This window comes from Equus przewalskii, chromosome 11 (assembly GCF_037783145.1).
Source record: "Equus przewalskii isolate Varuska chromosome 11, EquPr2, whole genome shotgun sequence".
NCBI lineage: Eukaryota > Metazoa > Chordata > Mammalia > Perissodactyla > Equidae > Equus > Equus przewalskii.
In genome coordinates this window covers 1,186,838-1,208,883 of record NC_091841.1, presented here as the reverse complement: position 1 = coordinate 1,208,883, position 22,046 = coordinate 1,186,838, and the positions used below count along the sequence as shown (strand labels likewise).

The 22,046-nt window shown below is 44.1% G+C and overlaps 1 protein-coding gene and 1 pseudogene across 3 annotated transcripts in view; both read right to left on the bottom strand.

Moving 5' to 3' along the window:
* The window catches only part of CAT (catalase), a 58,645-nt gene extending 50,691 nt beyond the window's left edge, over positions 1–7,954 (bottom strand). The window contains exon 1 of one of the 3 annotated variants that reach the window (XM_070564661.1): positions 7,254–7,954. The gene's annotated coding sequence lies outside the window, so the exon portion shown is untranslated. The remainder of the gene's footprint in view (positions 1–7,253) is intronic. The other 2 variants (XM_070564660.1, XM_070564662.1) reach the window with 2 other exon arrangements.
* Positions 499–19,014, bottom strand: LOC103553916 (thyroid transcription factor 1-associated protein 26-like; annotated as a pseudogene).
* Positions 19,015–22,046: the final 3,032 nt, after the last annotated feature.

Here is a 22,046-nt window from a genome sequence, read left to right as displayed (position 1 = left end):
CGACTGTACATAAACACCTATGATAAAGTTCAATTTATAAATTAGGCCCAGTAAGAGATTAACAACAATGACTAATAATAGAACAGAACAATTATAACAATATGCTCTAGTAAAAGTTACCGTAGATCTTAGCAATTTCAGTGTACAATTTTTTTCTTTCCTTGTTAAGTCAGGAACTTTCACCTTTTCACTTAGAGGAAGCACTTCACAGCTTCTCTTTGGCATATCCAAATTGCCAGAATTATAAGTAAGATAAGGCTTGCTTGAACACAAGCCCTGCGATACTGTGACAGTCACTCTGATAACCTACATGGCTACTAAGTGACTAACAGACGGGTCGTGTGTATAGTGTGGATCCGTGGGACAAAGGGATGATTCATGTCCCAGGCGAGACGGAGCATGACACTGTGAGATTGCATCAGGCTACTCAGAATGGTTACCAATTTAAAACTGTGAATTGTTTATTTCTGGAATTTTCCATTTAATATTTTCATACCACAGGTAACTGAAACAGCAGAAAGCGAAACCACGGATAAGGGGGGATTACTGTACAAAAGATAGTTTAACTCTTGATTAAGCAAAAAATGCCAATATAACTTTTTTCCTTGTATTTTTAAGATGTTACTTCACTTGTAAATTCAAGTTTGGTTGAAACTTTTTAGTCTTTTTGCTCAATATTTTGAACACTTCCATTTTCTCTTTTGTAGAGTCTTTGAGCTTCTTCTCTCTCTTGTTTTTTCCTCTCAAATTCTTGCTTCTTAGTAGAACATTTAGCTTGTACCTGTTCACGTTTTTCTTGTGCTTTTTGATTTGATGTTTTCCTTTTATTTTTCTTTGGAATAGTAATGGAGTTTTCTCTTTGTTACATTGTTCTCCTGACTGAGGCTGGTCAGCGCTACAATGCTCTTCAGACTAAGCCTGGTGAGTTCTACAATGTTCTTCAGACTGCGCCTGCTCAGTGCTACGTTGGTCTTCTGGCAAAGGCTCATAAACTTGGTAGTCTAACAAAGCTGATCAACTTTTCTAAGTTGCTTCCTGAGTCTTTTCTCTTTAGCTCATCCGAGATGTTTCGGATGATCAGGGTATTGATCTGCGAATGGAGGTTTCTGTGTGAGTTTGAACCTTCTTTTCCCTCTATAGCAATTTCTTGTAATTTTGCTGAATCTTTAGTTTTCTTTGAAATGCAAATCCTTGTCCCTCACAAATGCTCCCCACAAAGGCGTGCAGATGGTGAGGTCACCAAGTCCTTTGTTTCACATTCTTATTCTGGAATCCGACTGGAGAAACCCTTCACACATCGAAAACTCCCTGTCTGCCGCCTTGCTGCCAACCTCACTGGCACATTGACACACCAACTGTGTCCTATGTCTTGCTTTTTTTACTTAACATTATGGGATAAAATTGTCCCCAAATCATTAAATATTCTTCCAAATGGTGATTTCTTCCCCCCATGGCTGCACAATATGCAACCAAAGGACTGTTCCATTATTTACACATTCTCCTAGTGGAAACACTTAAATTTTTTTCCTACTATAAACAACAGTATAGAGCACATCCTTCCTCTGTATTTGTATTTATTTCCTTAGGAGCTATTTCTAGAAGTAATTTTTGGTTCAAATCATATGGACATTTGAAGTCCCTTATGGCATATTGTCAATTGTTTTCCGCAACACTTGAGCCAGTTTACACTCTCACCAGCACTAAAAGTGTGGATTGGAGATAAAATTTTAAAGATAGGTCAGTAGTTGGATTCTGGATGCCCCTAAATTGAATATTTCGTTAGAGTCTTCAGAAAGGACAATGCCTCTCATGTCATCTTCAGCCATCTCCACCGCTCCATGGAATTCGTCCCACCTATTGAAAGTCCACCACGTCCTCGGCTCTCTGCGTGCCAGGCTCTGGGGGCAGAGCAGGGAAGGAGAGGGTGCAGGCCAAAAACCAGGCAACAACACCGTGTGAAGAGGGCTCCTGCTCTGGGAAGGAAGTACAGCTGCTTGGTGGTACCTAAGAAGGTCACCTCGCCTGAACGTGAGAGGTCACGGGAGGCTTCATCAAGGAAATCATGGCCAAGAGAACCTTGCAGGATGAATAGGTATTAGGTACAGTGTCGGGAAGAAGCATTATGTGGTCCACCCCATTACCACAGAAAACTGAAGAGACTTCTTCCATTTTTTCTTAAAAGTCTGACTTCACTAACCATGGTGTTGCGACTCCTGAGTAGGACGGGACAGCAAGCAAACATTCGCAACTGCAGTGGGGTCTTTTTCAAGTTTTCCCATGTCCTCTGCTCTCTGTGTTAGGTTTGGGCTGGCCTCGAATCCTGCTGCTGGCCCACTTGCCCTCCTCTCAGCTGGGCCCCTGCAAGGCCTGTGCCGCCAGTCATGTTTAACCACTGGGATGTCTATGCCTGGCTGGGAGTTACCTTCCAGCGCTGCTGTCTCAGAGGTATCTTGATTGCCTCCCTCTGTATGCTGTTAAGTGTTGCACCTATGCTTGACCCTGGGCTTGTCTGTATGCAGAAACCAGACATGGGTTACTTAACTCTGACAATCCAAAAAAAATGACAAAAACCTCCGAGATAAATCAACACATTCAGTAGTGACTGAGACTACACAGTTATGCGTCAGTGGAGAAATGAATAGTTATCAAATGTACATGTTGGGTGGAACCATGGGTCGTAGCTGGGGATGCTACACTAGGAGGACTGGGACAGGTGTCCTCTCCTCCCCTTCTTTCCTGTAAACCCGCATCGTGGACCAGCAGGGCTTCAAGAGGTAAAATAGCATGACGCAGTTGAAAGTCCCAGCCCTGGCTTCAGAGCACTTAGGTGGGAATCTCACCATGGCCACTTACGAACTGTGTGACCTCAAGCAGGTCCCTGAATCTCTTTAAGCTTCCATTTCTCTTTTGTAAAATGGAGATATTAACACCTGTGTTATTTATCACCTAAGGCTCTCTAACAAAAACAACCCAAAAGATACCATGGTTTAAAAAAGATAAAAGCTTATTTCTCTCACACAAGACGTCTCTGACCTAGAAGGCACAGGGCTACTCAGGCAGCTCAGGCATCCTCAATACGAGGCTTTCCTCTCTGAGTCCAGGGTGGCTGCTGCAGCTCACGCAATCACAAGTCCATGCCAGCCAGTGGGAAGGGGGACAGAGGAGCAAATGGAGTACATGACCATTCCTGCTGAGGACACAACCTGGAAATGGCATGCTTCATTCCTGCTCATCTTCCCTTGGCCAGAATTTAGTCACGTGGCTCTGCCCAGCTGTCCAGGAAGCTGGGGAAAGTAGTCACTCTCTAGGTGACCATGTGCTTTGTGAAACTCGGGCATTCTATGATGAAAGAAGAAAGGGAGAATGATACAAGTGGTCAAGCAGTTCTTGAGAGGATTGGCTGAGAGAGGAGATGTGCACAGCGAGAGCCAGCGATTGGCATTTCTCAGTATTGCTCTTGAGCCCCACGTGGCCCTTAGATGGCCGAACAGCTGTGGGGGAAATAGAAGGAACCCTGCATAGGAGATCACACGACAGCCACCCTCCAGGGTGTGCTGCAGGGAAGAGAACCCCTCTGGCCAAAGCAAGTGCGACTCAGAGGCCACATTGTGATAAACAAGGACTAGCAACTGCCCTGAACGAAACCCTCCTGTGCGACACAACCGTCCTCTCACACAGATTGTTAAATTTATCTAACAAACATTTATACGGCTCCTCCTGTGTCCCAGACTCTACTCTAAAGGTACCTTCCAATACTAACCCCTCTCATCCTGGTAACAACCCTGTAAGGTATGAGCTCTGCCTTCATCTACACTGAGGACACTGAGGTACAGAAAGGGTTAGTAACCTCCCAAAGACACAGCTGCTTAGTGACGGGACCAGGAGCCGACCAGGCTCCAGAGGTCACATCTCAGCTTCGACAGTGTGCTGCCCGCAGCGAGGTGGACAGGAGGGCAGGCAGATCGGGTCCCACGTTCTCAGCATACAACTAAAGCACGCACCACCTCCTGCCCACCTGCAGACCTGGCTTTGTGGGAAGCACGCTGGTGTAAACCAACGGTGGACCCCACGTTTTATACCCACACAGTGGAGAAAGAGCACAGGAAAATGACATTCCCAACTGTGTTTAAAAGAAAGAATGGGAAGTGGTTATGGGTTTGTGATACAAGAGTCCTGCAGGCCTGGAGAGCCACGTCGGAGTGAGGGCACTCAAAGGAGGTGATAAGAGCACTAGAGGAGAGGCAGCGAGGATGGAGGGGGAGGAGGCAGGTCCTTAGCCGTCTCTCCACATGGACAGCAAAGGGCAGCGGAGCCTCAGACTTCTAAGATAGTGGGATGAATATCCCTGGGAAAACATGTCCGTTAAAAGACTACCAGGCGAGGGGATGTGTGGACCTGCATCATCGCTTCTGTGCAACTCCTGCTCCTGGACATGTGGACACAAACAGACTCAGTCCTGAGACATTGTGACAAAGCAAAGTTCTCCCTATGGTGCCAAGCATCAAGAGCAACTGCCTCGGGCAATCTGAAAACAAAAGTCTATTTCTTTCTTAAAATATCAAATCTTGAGAATACAACATAGAATATATGCACTATCTGTTTATTGTCTAGCCTACTTTCTGGGAGAAGTTGTTCAAATTTTGCCCCATCGATCCCTCCTGGCCCTCCATTTCCATCCCTGGCCACATCTCTCTCTCATTGTCTCCTTAGCAAACACCAGCTTAGTTGTCTGGAATCTTGCCCTGGGATGACCTCTCTCCCGTCCCGTCCCGTCCCGTCCCGTCCCACCCAATGCTCCAAACACCAGTGAGTAGCAGCCACCGTGAGCTTTCTCCTCCTGGCCTCTGACATGTGAAACAACTCACTCGGTGGATAAATTACAGATAACTCACTCATAGAATTTGTAAAGGGTCCAGCCCGTTCAACCACTACTTCCTCCAAGTACCAAAGCTGCATTGCCCGGCCTGCGGGCCCATGATTTGCCCTGCCGCCTTCTCAGGAGGGCCGTCCCCGTGCCCTCACTTAACGCTCCAGCCTCCTCCAGCGTTCCCCGTCACACCTCCCCGCTTTGTATTTTCTCCACGGCGCTCACCTTCTAACAGACTAGCTAACGGACTTGTTTATTGTATATTTCCTGCCACTTAAATAGACGCTCCAAGTGGAGGGTGGGTTTCAGTTTTCATTTCTTCTGCTTGTCCTCGGCACCTGGAGGTTTTCTGGTGCTCAGCAGGTGTTCAACCAGCATTTGACTAAATGAATGAAGAAATGAACGAATCGCTGGGTGAACTAACACCAGGATAAACCATATTACAAACACCAGACATCTGTTGAGGAAACACAGCAAACTCTGTGTTAGGGTACCATGTTGTAGTCACCCCTACAGACTGTGTTGTAGTGAAGAGATTGCCTCTGGCCACTGCAAGTGTTTCCCTTAAAGGACTTGTTAAGATCCTGCGCTCAAATCTGTTTTGTTGTTAGCGTCGTGGAGTCTATTTTGACTCCTAGCAACTCTCTGCGCAGCAGATCTGAACCCTGCCTGGTCTTTCTGCGCCATCCTCTCCCCTTCCGGCGCTCTATCAGACAAGGATCCACTGCTACTCATAGGTTTTTCAGGGCCGATTTTTCCAGAAGTGGGTGGCCAGGTCCTTCTTGCTAGTCTGTCTAGTCTGGAAACCTGTCCACCGTGGGTGACCCTGCTGGTATTTGAAATCCCAGTCGCATAGCTTTCAGCATCGAAGCCACACTCAGTTGCCACAGTGTGACAACCGACAGACGGGTGTTGTGGGTCCCTGACCAGGAACAGCTGGGGCCCCAGCAGTGAGAGCGCTGAATCCTAACCACGAGACCACCAGCGCTGCCTTCAAATATGTTACACCTTTCATTTCACTGTTACTTATATATTTCTTTAGGATTTGAAAGCATTCTCATATTTGAGTCCTCTTTTAAAAAAGAAATATAATCCGGGGCTGGCCCCGTGGCCGAGTGGTTAAGTTCGCGCGCTCCGCTGCAGGCGGCCCAGTGTTTCGTTGGTTCGAATCCTGGGCGCGGACATGGCACTGCTCATCAGACCACGCTGAGGCAGCGTCCCACATGCCACAACTAGAAGAACCCACAACGAAGAATACACAACTATGTACCGGGGGGCTTTGGGGAGAAAAAGGAAAAAATAAAATCTTTAAAAAAAAAAAAAAAAAAGAAAAGAAATATAATCCCACCATCATGAGCCTCCTGATGTGACCGAAAGGACACAGCACTGCTTCTGCGGCATTAATACCAAAAAGGCACAACCGGAATCCAACCACAAGGAAACATCAGGCAAAAGAAAACTGAGGGACATTCTCCAAAATAACTGGCCTGCATGTTTCAAAATACCAGGATCATGAAAGAGAAAGACTGAAGAATGCTTCCAGTTTAAAGAAAGCCAAAGGGCCTTGCCAACCCAGTATGAAGTATATTTCTGGACTGGGCCTGGCATAGGGGGAAAGGTTTCAGGAGTATTATTGGGATAATTTATGAAATTTAATATAGACTATAAACTTCATATGAATAACGATATTGTATCCATGTTAAATTTCCTGGTTTCGATCATTGTACGGTGCTTATGGAAGAGAATATTTTTTCTTAGTCAGCGCATATTGAAGTATTTAGTGGTAAAGAGGCATGCTGTCTGCAATTACTCTCAAATGGTTCTGAACAAATATGTACATACACACATACAAATAAAGAGAGCAGCTGAACGACAAAACTAATAGGACAAATGCAGACTTCTCCTGCAGCTGGGTAAAGGGGAACTGGGGCTGTTTCTGCACTTGTGATATTATACCAAAATAAAAATTTACCAAAAAGTAAATAAATACTTTCCTGCGGGGGTAATAAATAAACGTTTTCTCAGGTCATACTTTATAAGTTACTCAGTAGCTGATTGAGATCCAGGCCGGGGCCCAGTTTAGGCCTCACGTGGGGGTGAAGAAGGAGCAGGAACAAGAAAAGGGAAGATGAGGAGGAAGTGGAAGCCACTGAACTCAAACGTCACCCACGTCACAATTTTGCCTTGGACCCTGTGATCTTCTATAGAAAAAATTTAAGACACACAGACAAGTTAAAAAGTAAGAGGATATAAACACAGTTAGACAATCAGGCTATACAGAGAAATGGCCCTATGATTTTCTTAATTCTTATATATATTATGAGATTTAATGTATTAATACTTATGAAACCCTGAGGTCATTTGACAAAGCATACTGTAAGCTTACCTTACATGATTATCCCGAGGTAAGGAATTACCCGCCAATGAACATTTGTCTCTGACTTTTTCACCGCTGTATCATTAGTTGCTATTAGTTTAGTAAACATCAGCTATTGTTTTCACAACAGGCCCTGCTTCTGTGGCAGCCTTTGGTGATGTTGGGAACATGACCTATCTGGCTGTAGGATCATGCTGTTAGGTTTAGGGATTATTCTGTATGTTGTTCTGCTGACAGGAACCCTGACAACACAAGTCTTGATGTCTGAAGAGAATTAAGTGCGGGAAGAGCATCCAACTTGTGACAACACACCTTCCTTAAAACGGTCTGAGCCGCTGACACCCACGTGTCCACAGGAGGAATCAATCGTGGAGGAAACCTGGAGGGCAGCAGAGCGTCATGATGTTGGATAGCGCTGAGGCAGTGGAGGCCCACAACGGACAACAGGTGCCAAAAATAGCAGTCTCCAGGACGCTTCCGCCAGTGAACCCACAGGTAGCGTCCCCAGGGAAGAAGGATTCAGCAGTGGCTCACCCCAGGCTGCAGGACAGGCACTCAACCTCGACAGTGGGCGGAAGCACGGCCCTGAGCCGGGGCAGGGGACGGGTGTGGCTTGTATCAGAGAAGCATGTGGCCTCTTTATATCATATTCTCCCATGTTATCACTCTTTGCCCCTTCCAGACGTATCAACGTGAAAGCCCGACACCCTAAAGATGAAAAAAAATTTATTTGTAACTGTCAGGAAAAGATTACATAACATGAAACACAATAGTCTATGAAATCAGCCACATAAATTGTGAAACCAGAGTCAAAGTTCTAGTCGTTCTGTGCCAGTATTTTTTTTTCAAAGGCGTTTTTTTAAAGGTAGAAACTAAAAAACAGAAAAATTATGAATGCAGACACGTGGAAAGCCCTGTGTACACCATGTCAGATGGTCTAGACACTCCACTCCCAACCACTTTAGCCAGCCTTTGCATCTGTTTATGACTATGTCTAGGAAATGAAAAGCAGATCGAAACATACCATACAGCCAACGTTTGTAGCAAACGTTCCTTCCCTCCAAGGTGTTAGATATTCCTTAATGCGGGACCAGGAAGACTAAATCATAATTACAGGTAGATGCACTATTATTTTATTCTCTCGTGGTCCTAAAAGGTAGTGCCTCCCTGAGAGAACTCCAAGCCACAGGACCTGGCTGAGGATGTGTTTAGCTGTGGGGACCTGGCTGTGAAGGAAGGCTTAGAAGGAACCAGAATGATATGGGTGAGCTGCTGGAGATTAGAGAGTGCCTGGTCAGGAAAAAAAGAAAGGAAGGAAGGAGGGAGAGCGGGAGGGCGGAAAGAAAGGACGGAAGGAAGGGAGGGAGGGAGGAAGAAATCAGAGAGAATAGAAAATAGTGATCAAGACTGGATCTCAACTCGGACATGCTAAGGACAGTACTACTTGCTCCAGCAAAGGCCCGGGGTGCTGGCTGCAGCAGGGATTAAATGGAGAGGAGGAGGAAGCAAAGACTGGCTACAAGAGACCTTTCCTCTTGGAAAAATGTCCGCTTTGAGCAACACTTGCCCAGGAAATAGCAGAACGGAACACTGCGTTTCATCATAACGAGTCCTCAGCAGCTGCAACCAGTTAGGAACATAAACTGTGAGTGCCCCAGGCATGCCCGGCCCTCAGGAATCTAACTGAAAACTGCTTCCTGACCAACCAACCACAGGTCCCGTTAAACCAGCACACAATCCTTAATTTGGAGCAGTTAACAACCCCGACTTTTCCTGTTGACAAAACGACTCAGTGAATTTCTTCTCCAAGGTATGTTCCATTGCCTGGCAAGTTAAAAAAACAAACAACTACTTGACTCTTTTTTAAGCATCAGGGATCTTTTTTTTAAAGAGGAACGTAAGCAAAAAAGATACATGGTGATGAAGATATGAGCTAAAGGTGACTCCAGCCCCCGAAAGCCAGTGAAACCAGGTGAAGTCTGGAAGGAACCAGCTAATGCTTCCTGCTCCCACGTGTGGGGGAAAGACAACTGAAGAGATGCAGGGGACAGGAAAGGTGAGAAGTGCGTGGTCCTGTGACCGCAGCTCCTAGAATCTTAGCCTCCCCGGCCTCTAGCCCAGAGCCTTTGATCTCCTCGTTACAGCGACAGTGGAAAAACTGGAAACCCCTTCCTTCCTGCTCGAGCTGTCAGCACTGTTCACCAGCAGCCCAGGTCCATGCCCCCAGCAGCAGCATATCCTGGCATCTCGTCTGGTAGACCCCTCACTATCACCATGGCAACTGCCACCTCCTCTCGCTTGGTTGCCATGGCCTCCACAACCTTTTGCTGCCCGACTCAGCTACCTCTCCTGATCACCGCTGATGTGCCCACCACATGGGGAGACCAACCATCCCAGTTTTGCCTGGGACTGAGGAGTTCCCTGGGATGCGGGACTTTCAGGGCTAAAATGGGAAAGTCCCGGGCAAACCTGCTTCGTTCACAGGCCGCCACTCGCCGGTCTCACTTGAGGCAGCTGGTCTCACAGGCCACAAGTTTTATGCTCAAGAGATCTGGCTGAGCAAAAAGAAGCAAGAACTAGTAACGTAAATATAAAACAAACCTTCAAAATGGTGGTCTGACCAAGAGGCTGCTGACAATGATGGCTAGCGGCAAGGGTACTCTCAGGTCATAAAGCCGGCTAAACATCTCCTCAGAGTCCCCATGGGTTCTCAGGGTTGACTCCTTGCCTCATGGCTTTGAACACTCAGTGCGGGGTAGGAGGAATTTCTAAACATTTTGGTAGATTCTCTTTTCTAACCGAGAGATTCTTCGTTATAGAACTTGTGCCAGATGTCTTCATCAGGAGAAGCAGATGAACTGGTGCCCTCTGTTCCCCACGATGTTGATAGGTTCTTTTTCATAACACAATTCATTTAATCCTCCCAAGTATCCTGGGAGGGGGCAGGTGATATATCTGAGTCTCCACGAAGATTAGGTGATTGCCCAACTGGTGAGTGGGGCCCAGGATTCTAAGCCAGTCTAAGTCCCCCTGAGGCCACAGCCTGTCCCTTTCCCTGTTTGAGAACCTCGTCATAGTTTCACCCCAGACTATTCCCTCCACGTAAGTGGTAGGCAATCTTCTTTCACTAGTGCCCCCTTCTCTAGCATAAGGAAGGAATCAAAAGAGAGAGAACTATTCTATTTCTTCTGGGTTGGACACTTAGTCTTTTTTTTTTTTGCATTTATTTGTAGTATTTTTGTCTTGTAACCTTGAGTAAAATCTCAGTAAGAAACAGAGAATCTTTAGTTGAAATCGGCCCATGTGAAAGCAGACTGAAGAAGACACAGCTGTGTCTCTGAGAGTCCTTTACTCCTCACAGCATGCGATGGAACATGGCGGCAGAACCCAAGCTCAACTGAGGCCGAAGGTCGGGCAAAGCATCATTCTGTCTTTAGGAGAGAGAAATTCTCAGGCTGGATTGTAGAGTTGAAGATTGACTAATGTTTGGTTACTTGACTTTAGAGTTAAGCAGATGGAAATAGGTTGAAAACTTATTTTTTTAAGAGATGTGTATTTCCAGAGAAACTCAAGCCTGGTGAACCATAAGAGCTTGCAATTACTTAGCCATTAAGGCAATCCACAGACTATGAAACCCATGAGATGTAAAATGGTCATGTAATTGATACAGCCCCATGAGAGCTTCCTCTCCAAAGCCCTTTTTAGATATGGCTACATTTGTCAATGGACAAGGGGTATCCTCCAGGAAATACACCATTGGTGACCAGATTGGCTGACCAAGGAGCTCATACTTCTGGCAAGAAAAAGGAATCTTGTTATTCCTGCCAATTAAGATATGTGTGCTATGGAACAGTGGCCACTGTGCAATGTTTCCATTATTGCCTTATTCTCAATGAGTTTAAACTGTTTTTATTGTAGTTATTCTTGCCTTTTCTACCATTCTGTATTGGGGTTTTGGGGTGACCAAACGTCGTTTAGCAGCAATCCATTCAACCACGTGGAGCTATATCCAGATCTAACTGAGAGAACTGAACACCATCCAGGGCTCCTTATGTCAAAATTGGATCAAGCAACTTGATAATGCCTTGGATGGTGTCCTTTTAGGAGAGAGGTTGAGCTGGACAACAGGAACCAAAAGCATCCCACGCATAGCAGAGAATCATATCCAGTCTCACAGTGTGAAACAGGAGCTGGGGCAGGGCTTGCCCACAGCCAAGGAGGTGTAAACTGTGTGTACGTGGTGGCTGGAGGAGACCGCTAGTGCCATGTGGACAGGAGCTGACAAGCTCCCTGCTGGCCCAATGACTGGGTCTGTTGTCTCCAATTTCACTGCGGGCCAGGAGCCCTGAACTCACAATTGCACACCTAGTTCTGGATTGCAGGTCTTGAGACTAGTGGAAGGCAGCTTCAAAGATGCTGAGCAGGATATCCTTAGCACAGAGAAAAGGAAAGAAGAAACTTCCACTCAAGATAAATATGCGAATAAAAATTTCAGAGCAACTAATGAGAAGGAACAGAAAGATCCACCTAACAAACCCAGTAATAGAGAAATTAATTCCCTGCTCATAAAATGCAATTGGCAAACCGCTCTCAAATTACTTTAAAATAAGTACGTTTTAGAAATTCAAAAAAGTAACTGAAGCAATAGCAGATTTTAAAAAGACAAGAAAATACAAGAAAAAGGCAAACTAAATTAAGAACCAATGGGCATGGGAAAGAACTGGTGAGAAACACTGAAGATGAAAAAAACAGTCTTGGAAATAGAAACATATAGTGAATTGGATGCACAGACAGTCCTCGCTTCGCAGAGTATGGCGTTAACCACAACGCATGCACATCAGCACTGTGTCCGCACATCGTACGGCTCCTTGGTTACTGAGGACACAGTGCTGATGTGCACAGGCTCCTGTGAACATGGTACCAGGCAAAGCAAGGATGGCCTGTACTCCAGGCTGTTCAAAATCAAAGAGTATTAGTGAATGTTGGAAGCTAGTGCAAGAATTCACTGATAATACAGCACAGACTGATAAAGATATTAAAATATGAATGGAAAACTAAGAGAAATGAAGTCTAGATTAAAGGGCTCTAATTTATGAAGCTCTCCAGAAGAAAAGGATAGAATAGAGAGAATGGTGAAGGATCAAGAGTTGAAGAAATACGCTCGCTTTCAAATTTTAAAAACAGTGAATGTTAAGTGATGAGGAGGAAGTTGCAAACAGCAACAAATAAAGCCTGTGAGAGGGACTTCAGCTGGGCCACTCGGACAACTCCATGTGTGCTCCCTCAAGTGCAGGGACACGAGCACAGACGCCTGATTCGCAGACGGGAACGGACCCAAGGCAGCAGCGAAGAGGCTGAGTCCGGGAAGTGGCGTCCTCACCTCCAGCCACGGAGCAGAGGCGCAGGAATGCTTGAGACTGGGAACGGAATTGCCTTTCTATTCTCTCTACTGAAAGTTATGACATTTTTGGTATATACAGAGGCGATCAAAGAGTACGTAGTCAAAAATGTAGAAAAATAGTATTTTAGAGATCCGTCAGGCTGTTAATAAAACATTATGCTATCATTCAGGATTTTGTGATGTGTATAGTGCTTGGATTATCCAAGTTTGTAAACTGTGATTTCTTTTACCATTGTAAATAAAGATTGATTTTTATGCATAGTTTTGTGTGTTTTTCCTTAAAGAGGAGCTGCAAATTGGATAAGCTTTCGATCCCACAAAATCTAGATCCACTCCTCCCAGGCTCGCCCCCTGCCTGCCACAGCTCAGCTGTTTCCTACAACCACAGGGCCAACTGGTTCCACACCACTCTCTTTCTTTGCCCCTCCAGACCCTGGGGTGGCGAAACCTGCCTGACAACCACAGGCGTTCTGCCTCTGTTGGTTTCCGTCACCCTCTCACCCTTTTCGTTTAGTCCCTTCATGGAAATTTCTCACTGGTCCCTTGAGAGTGTGCTGCTTTCTGCTGGAATTCTGACCGACTTGTAAAAGGCAAAATAATGTGATGCATTGTAAAGGACACTTTCTGGAGATATTACAGCCCTGTATCGCTCAATGCTTGTGTCCAGCCAGCATGGAGTAAGGCCATAGTTTTCAAAGTTTTGATCTTACAACCCATTCGCACTCCTAAAAACTGAAAGACTACAAAAATTAAATTGAGGACACCAAAGAGTTTCTTTTATTAACGTTGGAATTCTACGTATGTGTATACACTTATACACACACATAGAGTTAGAAATTACAACCGAGACATTTTAGATAATATTTATTTATTTTAAAATGAAAATAGGCACAATGTGTGTCAACATAAATGATATGTTGTTATGAAGAGTAACTATATTTTCAAAAACATTAATGAGAACAATGGCATAGTTTTACATTTTTGTCCCAAGAAAAACTGCTGAGTGGCTTTTCCCTCCAGCTCGAGCGCCCTGCTGGGCCCCCGGGGAGTCTGTGCACACCTCCATTTCCCCAGATTGGACCTGAGGGAGCTGCACTTCCTCGCCTCGGTCCGTTCTCCATGACAGGTCAGTTCTGTGTCCGTCCCGCTCTCCCCACAGATAGCGGCCTCAAGGCCAAATCTACCCATCTCACCAACACCCGGATCTTCAGGGAGGACCGTCTACACGAGCTGAGTGGTGGACCTCTACTTAAAACTCCTCGCAATTGTCTAACGGGTGGGCACCAAGACATCGTGGAGAATTCTCACCTTTTTTTTTTTTACTTTAAAACCTGCTAATTTGTTATGCTAAATGCTAAAGGGTAGGGATAGTTCCAGATAATTATACTTCCAGTTATTTCTTAAAGAAAAAAAATGAAATCTTTCGAGGAGAAATTTCTTAATCTCACCAAAAGCTTTCTTCAAAAGAATCAAAATGGAAATTAATTTGCTCATGTTTATAAAAGCCACATATGCTCATTTCAAGTGCTTTAGAAAACAGAGATAATCATATAAACTTAACCAAAAAAAACCCCAAATCCCAGCATCCCAAGATAATCACTGTTAATATTTTTATCAATTTGACGTGTGTCCGTCTAGTTTTATCTATGCGTACATATGCACTTGGATATAGAACGCTTTAAATGAAAAGCCTTCGATGTCTGACGTCACAGGAGACGACTGGGTGCTCCTGCCCGCCTTGGCATTCCATCTGTTGCGATACCACATCATGTAACTTTTGGAAAACTCTACTGTATCCTCGTGGAAGGCTGAGAGTGCAAAAACCGAATAACATCTTGGGGTTACTAAGATAATTTTGACCTCATTCACCCCCCGCAAGGGCCTTGGGAGCCCACAGGGTTTTCTGGACCACATTTTGAGAATCACTGGTGTAGAGAAAGGGACACTGATTTGGGAGTCAAAGCTCCTTGGGTTTTAGTCTTTTCTGCCATCTCCCAGTAATGTGGTCTGGAGGAAATTATTTAACTTTTTAAAATCAATTTCCACATCTACTAAGTAAAGCATCCAAACAGAAGAACTGAGAATATTACTAATACTAAAATTCTTAAATTTGTAATTTAATGTTTACTAACAGAAATAGTAGCTGTTCGAGTCACTTTGGAAGTTAGCATAGTTCATCTGAATGCCAATGCAAGTCAAGTGCCATGGTGTTGAACCTCACTTCTGAAGGCAGGTATCAGAAAAATAAATAAGAAAAATGATAGTATATCTAATTATGACTTATTTTGTTGAGAAATTAACATGCATATTGGAACTCTCAATCTTAACCTTGCCAAACATCATCTAAGACAGAATATGGTTATGATGAGGCACGGTAAAGCTTCCTTGGAAAATTACAGCAATGGTTCCCAACTTTCCATTAGCTAGGAACTTAAGCAATTGCAAACATGTGCCCAACCTCAAAGATACTTGGCGTGAATGTTTTGAGCTCTAAAAAAGAAAAGCAATTTTGGACAAAACAAGATTATTAAATACTGAGGGTAGAAGTTCTCATATTTTACGAACTGTGTTTAGAAATAACAATCTTCTCTGCTACTTACTGGCTGGGTTGGACCAAGGGCATGGATAGCTTTTGTAACTCTCCCCACCCTTCCTGGGACATGTCTGGCCCATCGGACAGCCTTGTTATGGAACATCCAGTTAAACTGGATTCCTGGGAACTGAGCTGAGGTCACACTTTGTCAATTTGAAAGCATCGTGCTGTAACATCACAGCCTCTGCCTTTCCTTAATTTTTCCTGGGGCTTAATCTTATAGCTGGACCCACAGAAAACTGCCACTGGCACATGGGAGTGGTAATGGTGGTAGACGCTAAGGGTAGTGGGGGGAAAGAGTGTCAGGATCCCTGGAGAAGTCAGTTATCGTTAGGTAGGGCAGTATCAATACAATAGACATCTGTTCCATTGAGAAAAAAACTTTGTTCAACTTATTGGGCTTTCAGCATAAGTCATGCTCTTCGGATATGTCATAAAATGATCCAACCTGTAGCAGGAAAGCTGGAGTATTGGAATCCTCACCCCTGACGTCAATGGAAGCTCTCATTGCAGAATTTAGTTCCCTTTGTTGTTTCCCCAAGTGTGCACTGATTATTAGCTTTTAGATTCATAGCTTAAGATCTGTTGGTAGAACCAGCTCTGAATTGAAAATCAAATTCTGCTGGCTAATCAGTCCTCAGTTCAACATTCAACAGGTTTTTACTGAGTACCTACATGTGCAGGCACTGGGGTTCAACAGTTAATAGTCGTGATCCCTGCCCTACGGACATGATAGTCTAGTCTGTCTCCAGTTCACAGTATCACGGTTTCAGGAATTAGTTAATCAACTGCTCCCAAAGGACAATTGGCTGAGCTGGAAGGAACCATACAACCCCCTCAAGTTATCAATTTAAAAATAAAGGGTTGGGACCGGCCCCGTGGCCGAGTGGTTAAGTTCATGCACTCTGCTTTGGTGGCCCAGGGTTTGCCAGTTCAGATCCTGGGCACGGACATGTACACCGCTCATCAAGCCATGCTGTGGTGGCGTGCCACATAGAAGAACTAGAATGACTTACAACTAGGATATACGACTATGTACTGGGGCTTTAGGGAGGGGAAAAAAAAAGAGGAAGATTGGCAACAGATGTTAGCTCAGGGCCAATCTTCCTCACACACTAAATAAATAAATACATAAAAATAAGGGGTTAATATCAAAATATATAAGGAACTCCTACAAATCAATAGCAAAAAAACAAATAACCCAATTTAAAAATGGGCAAAGGACCTGACTAGACATTTTTTCCAAAGAAGACATACAAATAGCCAACAGGTATAGGATCCATATCACTAATCAGCAGGGAAATGAAAATCAAAACCAGGAGATATCATTTTACACCTTTTAGGATGGCTATTCTCAAAAAGACAAGAGCATTAAGTGTTGGTGAGAGTGTGGCAAAAGGGAACCATTGCACACCATTGGTGGGATGTAAATTGGTATAGCCGTTATGGAAAACACTATGAAGGGTCTTCAGATTATTAAAAACAGAACTCCCGTATTATCCAGCAATCCAATTTCTATGTATATATCCACAAGAAACGACATCAGTATCTTCATCTGCAACCCCAAGTTCACTGCAGCAATATTCACAATAGCCAAGATATGGAAATAACCTAAGAGTCTGTCAACAGATGAGTGAATAAAGAAAATGTGGTGTGTGTGTACAATGGAATATTATTCAGCTATAAAAGAAGAAGAAAATCCTGCCATTTGCAACAACATGGATGAAGCTGACGGACATTATGCTAAGTGAAATAAGCCAGACACAGAAAGACAAATGCTGTATGATCTCACTTATATGCGGAATCTAAAAAAGTTGAACTCATAGAATCAGAGAGTGTGGAGGGGTTTCCAGGGGTGGGTGGGTGGGGTAGATGAGGAGACGTTGGTGAAAGGGTAAAAACTTTCGGGGTACAAACATTTGGTCCAGGCCAAAATGTCCTTTACATCTGGTTACATTTGGTCTTGTCCAAAACATCCGTGCATACTTCGGGTGCATGCCAAAAGGGCTTGGATATTTGGTCCTGTCCAAAACCATTTGGTGTAGACCAAACATGCTTGTGGATATTTTGAGCAGGACCACATATCCAGGGCCTTTTGGTGTGGACCAGATGTCTGCTAATCCCACAATCACGACTCTATGTACACAGAAAAGCTCAGTAACAAATATTCTTTTCATCACAAAGCCATTGGAAGTCCTGATTATCCAAGTTTAGAACATACCTGCTTTTAATAGCCATCAGATTTCCTTTCTTATTGGCTAAATTCCCTGGCTATTAGAGCTCAAGATCAGCAGGTTGAATCGGGACAGCACCTGGTATAAAGAGCCTTGGCCCAAGAGTCAGAGCCCCCTGGGTTTTTGCCTCAACCCTAGACTCTAACAAGCCGTGTGCCTTGAGGAAGCCAGTAAACCTCTCTGTGACTCATCTTTAGATTAACATGACTACAAGGCTTCAGCACAAACATTCTGCGGTGTCTATGAATATATCATTATTATTGTTCTGAAAGTACTGCTGCTGATGGTATTGTTTCCTATCACCAGAAGAGTGACACATATCACAGCTTCAAAGAGGAGACATAGATCAAATCTCATTTTTACTGGTGAGAATATTGAGGCTACAATTCGGAAGGACTCTGTGTCAGTTAAGGCTCACATAAGCGGAAAGGGGGGATTTATGGTTCTGGAACTAGAAAGTCTGTGGACAGGCAAGAGTTCCGGTGAGGCTCCTTCCGGGTTCAAATTCAGTGACAAGGAACTTGGGGGACTTCTCAGTCACTCCCGCTGCAGTCTAGGATCTTGCTTTAATTTCCCAAGAATCCCAGGAGGTATATTTTATTACTCCTCTTTGTTAAATACAAGTACCTATTTCAAGGAGTTGTGAATTAAAAAAAAAAAAACAGGCATAAAAGAAGCATTCAGTGCAATGCCTGGCATGGAGTAACGGCGATAAGTGTTAGCTATCACATGTATTTACATGTTACGTATTTTTTTACATATATTACATATATTTTATTATCTACACTGGCGGGTTTTAAATTTTGTTACAAGGAAACAAAAAGTTTCGGCGAGTTTCACAATGAAATATTTGCCAATAATAATGGGACTTACTAAATGAGGAGTCCACTTACTGACTTCTTAAAATGTATTTTAGGTATTTGCATGTTCCATGTAAAAAACTTTGCTTGAAAAATGGGTTTCATGGCTAAAAATAGATTAAAAGACCACTGACATATTTCAATCCATTAATTTTACTGATGATAAAACTGAAGCACAGAGAATTGAAATTCTTAAATTCTCTGCTTTAAACATTTTTAATACATCTGTTAGGACATACTTGGTTGCAAATAACAGAAAATCCAAATTAACTGGCTTAAATAATGAAGGGAAATGGTGAGTCACATAACCGATAGGCGGGCTCATAGGTAGGGCCTGTCTCAGGGTAGCTTGATTCCACAGCCCAGTGACACCATCACTGCCTGTCTGTCCTATCCGCCTTCTCCTGTCGCCTTTATTGTGTCCCGGCTTCCCTCATGGAGGCAGAATGGCTGCAGCTGTTCCAGCTTGAAGACCAGCCCAGAGAGAGTGTCTGAGCGCCAGCGCGCCACATGAGAATTCTGACATTCACCCTGGTTGGACCAGTTGGGGTCATGTGTCTACCCCCAACCCAATTCCTGTGTCCCGGGACTGAATATGCCATTCAGGGTGCACCCTTGAAATTGAGTGGGATGTTGCCCACCTTCCTCCAAAGCACACGGGCTCTCTGTCGGTGGGCGACATGCTCGGTGAAAACCCCGGATACCATCGGGAAGAGAGGAAGAGGGTATGAGCGCTTCAGAGGCAGCCACCAGATGTGCCCTAAACCATGTGACCTCCCTTCTCTTATGAAGGCCTCGGCCCTGATCAGCGAGCTCAGACATCCGCAGGCATAAAAACCTCCCAGGTGACTCTTTAAAATTTGCCAATTTGAAGCCCCCCATGCTAAGCAGGTTACATTTTGTAATAAGCACGACAGATGACGCTGGTGTAGGTGGTCTGCAGACCACGCAGAGAAACATCAGACAAAATCAGGGCTACTCGAAGTGGGGGCCACGGACACGTGCCAGTTCATGCATGTTTGTTGCTAATCTGGGATGGGGTGAGGAGCCTGCCCCAGAACAGAAATCAGCCGTGACACTCAACACACTACCTCAGCTAATTTTCTTTTGAGTACCTATTATGCGCCAGGAACAGTTCTTGGCACCCGTGGCACATCAGTAAAAGCAGTACAAAAAAAGAAGAAGAAGAAAGAAAAGAAAAGAAACCAAAAATTATACCCTCCCAAAGTTTGTTCCAGCAAACCTAAGCTAATTCAGTTTCCCATCATTCTGGGGCTAGAGACGAGCAGAAACAATGAGTTGGAGACAAGAAATACAGCAGAACAACGTGTAATCCAAATATATAGTCCGGTTTAGCTGGAACACGGCTCTTTTTTTTAGATAAGATTTTCTTGATGGAAGAAGCCATGCGTTGATCATTGAGTGGCAGTAGTTTCATTCTCCACTTACGGTAGTTATCGGAGGGCAGCATCCCTGCAGATGCTGAAACCAGGGAATACAGAAGGTGGGTCACAGGGACAGAGGGATCCAATCCACGGGAGTCTACAAGGCACTAGACGCTGTGAAATCCAGCCCTTCAACCAGCAGCATGGAAAGAGTGAGGGCAGGAACACTGACGCGGCCCCAGGGACCCTCTACGCTCATCACTGCTGCCGTCCAGATAATGCTCCAGCTTCCTGAATGTCAAGCTCTGGGATTAGGCGGCTGATCTACAGGGACCTAATTCGGAAATGGCCCCACGCCAGTGAAGAAGGGCTGGGCAACAGGGCAAGCTGGTGCTAATCCTGGTTTAACTTAGCTTCCATGTTGACACACATCCCCTGTGACAAATCGTAAATCCTTCCACTTGTGTACTCCTCTGGGGTATGTTAAATTGTAAAACGTCATTCAGGGATAGTACGTCAAAAGTTCTGTTGGAATGAGATAAAGGGTCTTAAATTCAGAAAATTAGATTTACCAATTTCAATATCCTTGTATTTTGGAGTTAGATGATTAGAGAAGTAGTGTTAAGTAATGTAAAAAAAGAAGATCCTGAAGGTGAATGCTGTCGATTTGAGCTCCAGTCCCAGTGCTGGCCCTTCCACAGTGTCGCTTGGGCATCAGTTTATAAATATGGGTAACATTTGTACCTACTTCTTAGGATTGTTGTGAGCTATAGGAGTAATTCTTCTAAAGCACTTAGCACAATGCCTAGCACTTAAACCAAACTAAACTACATAAACCAAATAAAATCCGCAAATTAAGACTGGCCTGTAATAGATGTAGCAGGGGTACTGGTGCAGTAAAGATTGAGGTTAGGGGGCCGGCCCCGTGGCCGAGTGGTTAAGTTCACATGCTCTGCTGTAGCAGCCCAGGGTTTTGCTGGTTCAGATCCTGGGCGTAGACACGGCACCGTTCGTCAGGCCACATTGACGCGGCATCCCACATGTCACAACTAGAGGGACCTGGAACTAAGATATACAACTATGTACCAGGGGGGATTTGGGGAGATAAATCAGAAAAAAGAAAAAAAGATTGGCAACAGTTGTTAGCTCAAGTGCCAATCTTTAAAAAAAAAAAAGAGATTTAGGTTAGTGTAGGAAACACCATTTTGTGTTAATTCTGGTAAGCATACTCCAGTTTTTCTCTGAGAAATCACCTACATCCTCCTCTCCAACCCCATCCACGTGCTTCAAGATGAGTTGACGCCACCACAGCTTCAGGGCTGGACGCGTGAATAAGACGTAATCAATCAGGTCACGTGTTCCACTGGCAGAGTGATGGCTCTAGGGGTGGAAACATGACCCACTCACAGTCAGTGGTGTATAATGACAGTTTTGCTGGGAAAGCTGAGAGAAAGAAGCCTAACCTCATTCTCTTGAACTTGAAGCTTGAAGAAGGTGTCCCATGGCTTTTTACAGTCGTCTTGCCCCAGGTGGCTAGAGGGGGAAGCAAGACAGAAAAGCAGAGCACAATGACAGAGAGAAACAGAGTCCTGATAACATATTTGATGTCTAAATCCACCTGTGCTGAAGATATGGTTAAATGAGACAATGGGTTCCATTCTGGGCTTATATTACTTTTGTAATACTTTACAAAAAGTATTGATACTTGATAAAATTCAATATCCACTGATGATTTTTTTAAAAAGAAATCTTAATCTAGGATTAGGAGGAATTTTCCTTAATCTAATGAAGAGCATCTGAAAAAAAAAAAAACCCAGCAAATAGTCAGCTAAGTGAATCATTGACCTCTTTCCCGTGGAGGCTGGAAACAAGACAAAGATAGCTCCTACCACAACCTCTGCTGAACTTTGTTGGGTATGCTGGGCCCTGAATGGTGCAATAAAGCAAGAAAAAGAAATAAATGAACTAGCAGTTGTAAAGGAAGAAAGAAAATGTCATTTGCATGTTATATAATAAAGACAGAAAATTTGAAAGAATCTACTTGTACATTATTAAGGCAATAGGAGATTTTAGCAAGGTTGCTAGGATACCAAGTCAATAAAGAAAAATCAACGGCATTTCTATACCAAAAACGATTAGAAGATAAAATTTGAAAAATGATACAATAAACAATAGCATCAATAGTATTAAATACCTAGAAATAAATTATTTTTAACAGGTACAAGACCTCTACAGGGAAAATTATAAAATGATGTTGAGATATAGTAAAGAAGATCTGATTAAATGGGAAGATATACCACATTCATTAACTCAAAGACTCAGCAGAGTT